Genomic DNA, 11,142 nt, shown 5'->3' on the forward strand with positions numbered 1-11,142 from the left:
CATGTTTCCTGATGCTATCATAAACGGTATTTTTGAATTACAATTGCCAGTTGTTTGTTGCCTGCATATAGAAATACAATTGATTTTTGTACATTGCTCATATATCCTGCAACTTTGCTAAATTCACTTATTAACAGAAAAACAAAAAAGAAAAGAAAAAAAATACTCAGATCTTTACAGATTGGCTCTGTGTTAGAGCACTCCTTCAGTGCTTAGCCAGGCTGTTTACGACTCGGCCTTAGCTTCCACTTCTTGCTTGTGTGGAACCTGAAGGCTAGCCAGCAGTGAAAGCCTCGGGTTTTCTCAGGCTTTTCTGAGCGTGTTTCCAGCCCTGAGCATGTGTTATGCTTTCTCAATTGTATACTGTGGGAGCTTTTAAAAGGCCTTTTCCCCTACATATCTCCTTTCCCAACCGTTTTCTTCCCAGGCTTTTCGCATGTCTGTTGCTTCTCCCAACTGTAGTCCCTTGCCCAGGCTGCTGCAGTCAATACGTGTGCCTTTAAATACATTCAGCAAAAGGTGCCAAGCCCTGGGGACACCGAGTCTGGAGAAACAAAGGCCAGCTCTTATGATGATCCTTCAGGGAGCTGCCAGATACATTGACACCCACAACCACAATTCTTTAAGAAGGACTGTATTCCTCCCTCTGGTACTAGTAACCTGTACCGGAAATGTGAGCTCTTGTCTTCATAGCACCCCCTGCCAGTCTGGGGTGTGGGGGATGGTAGGTGGGCCATTTAAAATGCCACACCACTCTTACCACTAAGCAGCAACTTCTTTGTTCACCAAGGCTTCCCCTGGGTGTTGTGAGCTTTTGACTAGATTTCCAGAGTTCTGCAAAAGTTGATTCTGACAGTTTTTGCCAGCTCCTTACAGTAGTCCCTCCTTACCTGCGGTTTTGCTTTCCGAAGTTTCAGTTACCCATGGTCAACTGCGTTCCAAAAATATTAAATGGGAAACAATTCATAAGTTTTAAATTGCACGCTGTTCTGAGTAGCATGATGAAATCTCTGTCCCACCTGGGACGTGAGTCATCCCTTCCTCCAGTGTATCCATGCTATATATGCTATCCACCAGTTAGTCACTTAGTAGCCATCTCAGTTATCAGATCGACTGTCACAGTATTGCAGTGCTTGTGTTCAAGTCGCCCTTATTTTACTTAACAATGGCCCCAAAGTGCAATAGTAGTGATGCTGCTAATTTGCATATGCCAAAGACAAGCCACAAAGTGTTTCCTTTAAGTGAAAAGGTTAGAGTTCTTGACTTAATTAGGAAAGAAAAAAAATCATACTGAGCCAACCTCATGGCCAAGTGGTTAAGATTCTGTGCCCTTCACATTGGCGACCCAGGTTCATGGGTTTGATCCTGGGTACAGACCTACACCACTTACCAAGCCATGCTGTGGCAGCGACCCACATACAAACTAGAGGAAGACTGGCACAGATGTTAGGTCAGGGCTGATCTTCCTCAGCAAAAAAAAAGAAAAAAGAAAAAAAATACTGAGGCTGCTAACATCTACAGTAACTTCTTATTATGGTATATTGTTATAATTGTTCTATTTTTTTATTAGTTATTGTTAATCTTACTGTGCCTAATTTGTAAACTTAACTTTATCATAGGTATGTATGTATAGGAAAAAACATGGTATATACAGTTGGCTCTCTATATCTGTGAGGGTCCTGGAACCAGTCCCCTACAGGTATTGCAGGACAACTGTATAGGGTTCGGTACTATCCACAGTTTCAGGCATCCACTGGGGGTCTTGGAACGTATCCCCCATGGCTAAGGGGGACTACTGTAGTTGCTTTTGTGGAGACACAGAGCCCTGGAGTTCCCTACACCATTTTCAGTGATGTCCCAATTCTAAATGTTTGTGCACCTAAAAACAGAACTGAAAGGAGAAATGGACAAATCCACAATTAGAGTTGGAGACTTCAACACTTTTCTCTCAGTAATCGATAGAACTAGGCAAAAAATGTTTAGAAGAACTTAATCCCACCATTAATCAGCTGGACCTAGTTGTAGAACACCCCACCCAGCAACAGCAGAATACATGTTCTTTGCAAGTGCACACAGAATAATCACAAAATAGACCATATTCTGGGTCATAAAACAAATTTTTTTAAAAATTGAAATGATCAAACTATGTTCTCTGACCATAATGGAATTAAACTATAATAACATAAAAACTCTCAGAAAATACCCAAATACTTGGAAATTACATAACACACTTTTAAATAACATAAGTCAAAGAGGAAGTCTCAAGAGAAATTAGAAGATACTTTGAACTGAACGAAAATGAAAATAACAGCAAAATTTGAGAGATGCGGCTAAAGCAATGGTTAGAGGAAAATTTATATATTAAATGCTTATATTAAAAAAGAAGAAAAGTCCCAATTCAATAATCTAAGCTTCCACATTAAGAAGCTAGAAAAAGACAAGCAAAATAACCTGACAAGAAAGGAAGTAAACATAAGAGCAGAAAGCAGTGAAACTGAGAGGACAAAAATATAGAGGAAATTAATGAAACCAAAAACTAGTTCTTTAAAAAAAAAATCAGTAAACCTCCAGCCTGATGAGAAAAAAAAAAAAACAGATTAATAATGTCAGTAATGCAAGAAGGGATATCACTATAGACTCCACAAACTTGAAAAGGACAATGAGCGAATACTACAAACTCGATGCACAGAAATTTGACAACTTAAATGAAATGGGCAAATTCCTGGAAAGACACAAATTACCAAAACTTATACAAAAATAATCTGAATAGTCCTAAGGCAATCAAAGAAATTGAATCCATCATTGCGAACCTTCTGAAAATCAAATCTCCAGGCCCAGATGGTATTACTGGTGGATTCTACTAAACATTTAAAAAATAACACCAATTCTATACAATTTCTTTCAGAAAACAGTAGATGCAACACTTTTCTACTCTTTATGAGGCCAAAATGACCCTGATACCAAAACCACAGAAACACAAAATAAGAAAACTATAGACTAATATCCCTCATGAACACAGACACAAAAAAATCCTTAACAAAATATTAGCAAATTAAATCCAAAAATATTTAACAGTATATGATGATGAAGTGGGGTTTATCCTGGCCATGCAAGGCTGCATGGCTGGTGGGAATGTGAGGTGTTGCAGTTGCTTTGGAAAACAGCCTGGCGTTTCGTCAAAAAGTTAAATTACCATAGGACCCAGCAATTCCACTCCTAGGTATTAATACCCAATTGAAAACATGTCCATATAAAAATATGTACATAAATGTTTACAATATTATTCATAATAGCAAAAAAGTGGAAATAATTCAAATGTCCATCAATTGACAAATGGATAAACAAAATGAGGTATATCCATGCAGTAGAATATAATGCAGCCATAAAAAGGGATGAAATACTGATACATGCTACAACAGATGAACCTTGAAAACATTATGCTAAGTGAAAGAACCCAGACACAAAAGGCCATATATTATATGATTCCACTTATGAAACATCCAGAATAGGCAAATCCATAGAAACAGAAAGTAGATTAGTGGTTGCCAGGGGCTGGGGGTAAATGGACAGTGACTACTAATGGGTGAGGGGTTTCTTTTTGGGGTTATGAAAATACTCTGAAATTAGATCATGGTGATGGTTGCACAATATTGTGAATTTACTAAGAACTACTAAGGGTGAATTTTATGGTATGTGAATTAAATATAATTTTTTTAAAAGTCAGGGTAATCCACCATATTAACAAACCAAAGAAGAAAAACCACAGGATCATATCAATTGATGCAGAAAAAGCTTTTCACAAAATTCAGCATCCAATCATGATAAAAATTTCCAGAAAACTAGGAATAAAAGGGAATTTCCTTAACCTAATAAAGGGCATCTACCAAAGTAAACTTACAGGTAAGAGGTAACATCATACACAACAGTGAAAGAATGTATGCTCCCCCTATAAGATCACAAACAAGGCAAGGATGTCCACTCGCATGACTTCTATTGAATATTGTATTGGAATTGCTAACCAGTACAATAAGGCAAGAAGAAAGAAGTGACACACAGATTGGAAAGAAGAAATTAAATTGTCTTTATTCACAGACATGATTGTGTAGACTCCAAGGAACCTACAAAAAAGCTCCAACTAATAGTTTATTGAGGTCACAGAATACAAGGTTAACATACAAAATCAACCTTATTTCTATATACTAGCAATCAACAATTGAAAACTAAAATTTGCAAAACAATAGCATTTACAATAACTCCAAAACAAGGAAATACCTGGGTATAAATCAAACAAAAAATGTATAGTATCTGTATGCTGAAAACTACAAAATACTGATGAAAGAAGTCTAAATAAATAGACATACTGTATTCTTGGATTGGAAAACTCAACATAGTAAAACGTCAGTTCTTCCAGAATGATCTATAGATCTAACGCAATTCCAATCAAAATCCCAGGAGGATATTTTCTTTTATAGATGTAGATAAGTTTACACTGAACCTTCTTTGGAAACACAAACCAGAATAGCCAATTTTTATTTTTTGAAGATTACTATTTTTTATTTTTATTTTTTTATTGAGGTAACATTGGTTTATAACATAAATTTCAGGTGTACATCATATTTTGATTTCTGTATAGATTACATCATGTTCACCACCCAAAGACTAATTACAATCCATCACCATACACATGTGCCTAATCACCCCTCTTACCCGAAAATTTTTAAAAGAACCAACTTGGAGGACTCACCCTACCTAATTTTGAGACTGGCTATACAGCTATAGTAAGACAGTGTGGTATTAATTGGTGAAAGGATGGAAACAGATCAATGAACAGAAGAGTGAGTCGAAGAAGACCCACACAAATATGGTCAATTGGTTTTTGACAAAGGTGCAGAGGCAAGACAGGATAGTATTTTCAACAAATGGTGTTGGAATAATTGGATATTCATATGCAAGAGGAAAAGAAAAGTACCTTGGCCTATGCCTCACTCCTCATGTGAAAATTAATTCAAAATAGATCAAACATCTAAATGTAAAATGTAAAACTATACAGCTTTTAGAAAAAAAATAAGAGAAAATACTCATGGCATTAGGTTAGGCAAAGGTTTTTAGTTATGACATCAAAAGCATGATCCATAAAAGAAAAAAATTGATAAATTGAAATTTAACACATTTTAAAACTTGCTCTGCAAAAGATACTGTTAAGAGAATGAAAAGAAACTACCAACTGGGAGAAAATATTTGGAAATCACATATCTGATAAAGGACTTGTATCCAGAACATATAAAGAACTCCCAAAGCTTAACAATAAGAAACAACTGGGCTACAGAAGGGGAAGGGGTACAAGCCCTATCAGGACAAATCATACTATAAAGCTTCCAAAATTAATGCAATGTTGTACAGACCAGTAGATGAGAACAGAAGGTCCAGAAATAGACCCAAATACATACAGAACTTAAGTATATGATAATGGTGGCATCTCAGATCACTGGGTGTGGGAATACTGGCTAGCCATTTGGAAAAAGATAAAAATTAGAAGTTAAAGTGGTGGTTGCCCCCGGGGAGGCGGGCGGGGGGAGGGGAGAATGAGGAGTTAATGTTTAATGTGTATAGAATTTCAGTATGGAGTGAAAAGTCCTGGAGATGGATGGTGGTGATGGCTGCACAACAATGTGAATGTACTTAATACCACTGAACTGTACAATTAAAAATGGTTAAAATGGTAAACATTAAGTACATTTTACCACAATAAAAAAGAAAAACACATATCTTAAAGACCCCAGAGTCAGGAAAAATTTCTTAAACCACACACATACACACAAATTAGCCATAAAGGGAAATAATGATAAACGTGACTACATTTAAAGGGGCACATGTGTATGTTGATGGATGAAAACTAGACTATTGGTGGTGAACACGATGCAATCTTTACAGAAACTGAAATATAATAATGTACGTCTGAAATTTACACAGTGTTAAAAGCCAATATATCCTCAGTAAAATAAAGCCAAAGAAATATCCCCAGTAGCCTGCACCATGTCTGCCACATGGTAACTGTCCAATATCTGTTGAGTGATGAATGAATAAATAAAAATAATATCAGAGGGTGGAAGAATGAGAATAAACAATATAAAGGTCCTTAGAGGATACAGGAATACATTAAATGACACAATGGGGAGAATCAGGGAAATCCAGAATGCTAGACCTTCTTTAAGATCAATGACCCAGTCTTTCAAGAAATAAGTGGCAAGGAAAAAAAATTAAGACTATAACTACTATATATTAAAAACATTTAAGAGACATATCTCACAAATGTAATGTGTAGAACTTGTTAAGATCCTAATTTGAATAAACCAAGTGCAAAGAGAACATTTATGAGACACTTGAGGAAATTAGAACACTAATTTGGTGATATTAAGTATCATATTTGGTGATATTCAGGTATTAGCATTAATGATTTTTAGCTATGATAATGATTTTATGGTTTTTTTTTTAAAGCCCTTATATTTTAACGGTACATATTGAAGTATATACAGATGAAATAATAGTATGACCAGGTTTTGCTTTAAAAATAATCCAGGGCCGGCCCCGTGGCTTAGCGGTTAAATGCGCGCGCTCCGCTGCTGGCAGCCCGGGTTCAGATCCCGGGCGCGCACCGACGCACTGCTTCTCCGGCCATGCTGAGGCCGCGTCCCACATACAGCAACTAGAAGGATGTCCAGCTATGACATACAACAATCTACTGGGGCTTTGGGGGAAAAAATAAATAAATAAAATTATTTAAAAAATAATAATAATAATCCAGTGGGGGTACAGGTGACGATGAAAGGGGATGGAGGCATACAAGCCGGTGGAACAGGATTGGCCATGTGTTGAAAATGGCTGAAGCTGAATAGTACATGGTGTACTATTCTCTCTACTTGTGCACATATTTGTATATATGTTTGAAACTTCGTAATTCAATGTTTAAAACACTGGTAATAAAGGGCCTTAGAGATTAAAAAAAACTTGACTACATTAAGAACTTATGTTCATTAAAATAAGTTGATATTTGTACAGCACTTTGGGCATTACTTGGCAGAATAAGTACCACATTTATGTGGTACTTACTAACACCAAAAGATACCATAGACTGAAAAAAACTACAAAAGGGCAGAAGACGTTCTGAACACATAACTATTAAAGGACTTGTATCTAACATATATAAAGAAGACAAATCACTAAGAAAAATACAGAAAATTTTAAAAGGACAGAAAACTTAAACAGGCATTTTACCACAAAAAAACTCCAAATGGCCAATAAACAAATGAAAAGTTGCTCAACCTCAGTATTGGGGGAAATGCAAATTGAAAGCACTGCACATACACCTGATGTTTGAGCCACAGCAAACCCTACACTGCTGGTGGGACTATACAGTTATCTAGTAAAGTTGAAGATATCCTCACCCACCAATTCCATTCTGAATATTCTGCAGATGAACTTGTGTACATGACCAAAAATCAGCAACAATGAAAATGACCATTGGAGAGGATTCTGGGAAGATGGTGTTGTGGAAAGCAGCAGGAATCTGTATCCCCACCTAGACAACAATTTCACTTGCAGAACCTGTCTGATGTAATTACTCTGGTACTCTGGAGTCTGCTGAAGGCTTGCAACTCCCAGGGGAAGACTTGGATGGTAAAATGTGGTCAATTTGGGGCAATTTCAGCTCTTTGCACAGTAGCAACTACCCATCCCCCATCCCCCACCTCCAGCCCCACGGCAGGTGGCTGTACACACGTTCCTGGAGCATCTTATGCACAGCTTGTAGGAGCCAGGGTGGGCAAAAAGGACCCTGTCTTCCAAATATCAGGGAACTGTGCTCTTATTGCTGCTTCTGATCAGAGACATGCAAAGAGGCAGGCAGCCATTGCTGTACCTCCCTCCACTGCTACAAGCCTCTCCCTTCTCCTCTCAAGTGACTTCCAGGAGATTTAAAGGGCTAGCACCCTTTTGTTCCCCCTTCGTTTTTCATTTTTCCCCTTTCAGTAAACAGACATTAAAGACTAGGACATTCAAGAATATCTGCACATATAGGGGAAATTAGAAAATGACTGTGTATGCCCAAGGAAAGGCTCAGAAAAGACAAGACGTTAAGTTTACACCTCAGGCTGATCCTTGGCACAGAGACAGCTTACAACAAGAAAACAATAAGAAAAAGCAAGCCCTGGGGAAGAGGGAGAATTGATTTCCAGAGTTACCACATTACTAGATTCAAATGTCCAGTGTTCAGCAAAAAAATCACAAGGCATACAAAGAAGTAAGAGTATAGCCCATTCAAAGGAAAAAACAATTCTTTTTTTTTTTTTTTTTTAAAGATTTTATTTATTTTATTTTTTCCCCCCAAAGCCCCAGTGGATAGTTGTGTGTCGTAGCTGCACATCCTTCTAGTTGCTGTATGTGGGACTCGGCCTCAGGATGAACGGAGAAGTGGTGCCTCGATGCGCACCCGGGATCCGAACCCGGGCCGCCAGCATAGCAGCGCGCGCACTTAACCACCAAGCCACAGGGCCGGCCCAGGAAAAAACAATTCAACAGAATCTGTTCCTGAAAAAGACTTTTTTTTTTTTTTTTTTTTTTAATCTATTTCCTTTTTTTTTTTTTTTTTTTTTTTTTAAGATTTTTTTTATTTATTTTATTTTTTCCCCCCAAAGCCCCAGTGGATAGTTGTGTGTCGTAGCTGCACATCCTTCTAGTTGCTGTATGTGGGACTCGGCCTCAGGATGAACGGAGAAGTGGTGCCTCGATGCGCACCCGGGCCGCCAGCATCGCAGCGCGCGCACTTAACCACCAAGCCACAGGGCCGGCCCCTGAAAAAGACTTGATGGCAGATCTATCAGACCAAAATTTTAAAACAATGGTCCTAAACATGCTCAAAGAACTTAAGGAAGATGTGGAGAAAGTCAAGAAAACGATTTGTGGACAAAATGGACACAGCATTAAAGAGATAGAAAACCTAAAAAGAAACCAAAAAGAAATTCTGGAGGTGAAAAGTACAATAACTGGAATGAAAAATTCACTAGAGGAATTCAAAGGCAGATCTGAGCAGGCAGAAGAAAGAATCGGTAACTTGAAGATACAACAATGGAAATTATCGAGGCTTAGGAACAAAAAGAAAAATGATTGAAGAAAAGCGAACAGAGCCTAACAGACCCATGGGACACCATCAAGAGGACCAACATAAGCATCGTGGGAGTCCCAGAAGAAGAGAGAAAGGCACAGAGAGAATATTTGAAGAAATAATGGCTGAAAACTTCCCAAATTTGAAGAAAGGCAAGAATATAAACATCCAAGAAGTAAGATGGACTCAGAGACCCACACCGAGACACATTACAATCAAACTTTCAAAAGACAAAGACAGAGTGAAACTTGAAAGCAACAAAACAGAAGTGAATCATCACATACAAGGGATCCTCCATAAGATATGTAGATTTCTCATCAGAAACTTTGGAGGCTAGGAGACAGTGGACTGATACAGAGTCCCCCCTTGTCTGTGGTTTTGCTTTGCATAGTTTCAGTTATCCGCTGTCAATGATGGTCTGAAAATATTAAATGGAAAATTCTAGAAATAAACAATTCATGTTTTAAATTGAGTAGTGTGATAAATTGGTAGTGAAATTCATAAGTTTTATTCTGAGTAGTGTGATGAAATTTCACTATGTCCCACCCTTTGTCCAGTGTATCCATGGTGGATGTGCTACCTGCCTGTTAGTCACTTGGTACCGTCTCAGTTATCAGATCAACCGTCACAGTACCACAGTGCTTGTGTTCAAGTCACCCTTATCTTACTTAATAATGGCCCCAAAGCACAAGAGTAGTGATGCTGGCAATTCAGATACGCCAAAGAGAAGCCGTAAAGTACTTCCTTTAAGTGAAAAGGTGAAAGTTCTCGACTTTATAAGGAAAGAAAAAAATTGTGCAATAACATTGCTAACATTTACAGTAACTTTTATTACAATATGTTGTTATAACTCTTCTATTTTATTATTAGTTATTGTTGTTAATCTCTTACTGTGCTCAATTTGTAAATTAAACTTTATCATAGGTATGTATTTGTAAGAAAAAACGTAGTATATGTAGGGTTTGGTTCTATCTGTGGTTTCAGGCATCCACTTGGGGTCTTGGAACGTATCTCATGTGGATAAGGGGGGACTACTATATTCAGAGTGCTAAAAGAAAAAAACTGCCAACCAAGAATCCTGTATCCAGCAAAACTGTTCTTCAAAAGTGAAGGAGAGATCCAGACATTTCTAGATAAATAAAAGCTGAAGGAGTTCATGACCACTAACTTGCTGTGCAAGAAATGTTCAAGGGAATTCTGCACAGTGAAATGAAAGAATACTAGACAGTAACTCAAAGCTGTATGGAGAAATAAATATCTCAATAAAGGTAAATACATGGGCAATTATCAAAGCTAATATTATTGTAACAATGTCTTGTAACTGTATTTTTTGTTTTCTACAGGATTTAAGAGACTAATACATTTAAAGAAAAAAAGAGTTATTAATGCAAAAGCTAGTATTACTGTAACATTGGTTTGTAACCCAAAATCTTGTCTTCTACAGAATTTAGGAGACTAATGCATTTAAATGAATTATTAGTTTATGTTTTGGGGCACACATTGTATAAAGATGTAATTTTATGACATCAACAAGTGAAAGGGGTGGGGATGGAACCATAAAGGAGTAGAGTTTTTCAATGTTATTGAAGTTAAGCTGCTATAAATTCAAATTAGAATGTTATAACTTTATGATATGTGTAATCCCCATAGCAACTACAAAGCAAATAGCTATAGAATTTACACAATGGGAAATTAAGAAGGAATTTAAACATTTCACTACAAAAAAATCAACTAAACACAAAAGAAGGAATGCAGGAAATGAGAGACAAAAATGCTCTAAGGCATATAAAACACAAATAGCACAATGACAGAAGTAAGGCCCTCTTTATCAGTAATTACTTTAAATATAAATGGACCTAACTCTCCAATCAAAAGACAGAGATTGGGGGGCCAGCCCGGTGGCGCAAGCGGTTAAGTGCGCGCGTTCTGCTGCGGCGGCCCAGGGTTCACCGGTTTGGATTCTGGGCACGCACCAATGGACCACT

This window comes from Ceratotherium simum, chromosome 3, assembly GCF_057802395.1.
Source record: "Ceratotherium simum simum isolate JZ-2026a chromosome 3, ASM5780239v1, whole genome shotgun sequence".
Lineage (NCBI taxonomy): Eukaryota > Metazoa > Chordata > Mammalia > Perissodactyla > Rhinocerotidae > Ceratotherium > Ceratotherium simum.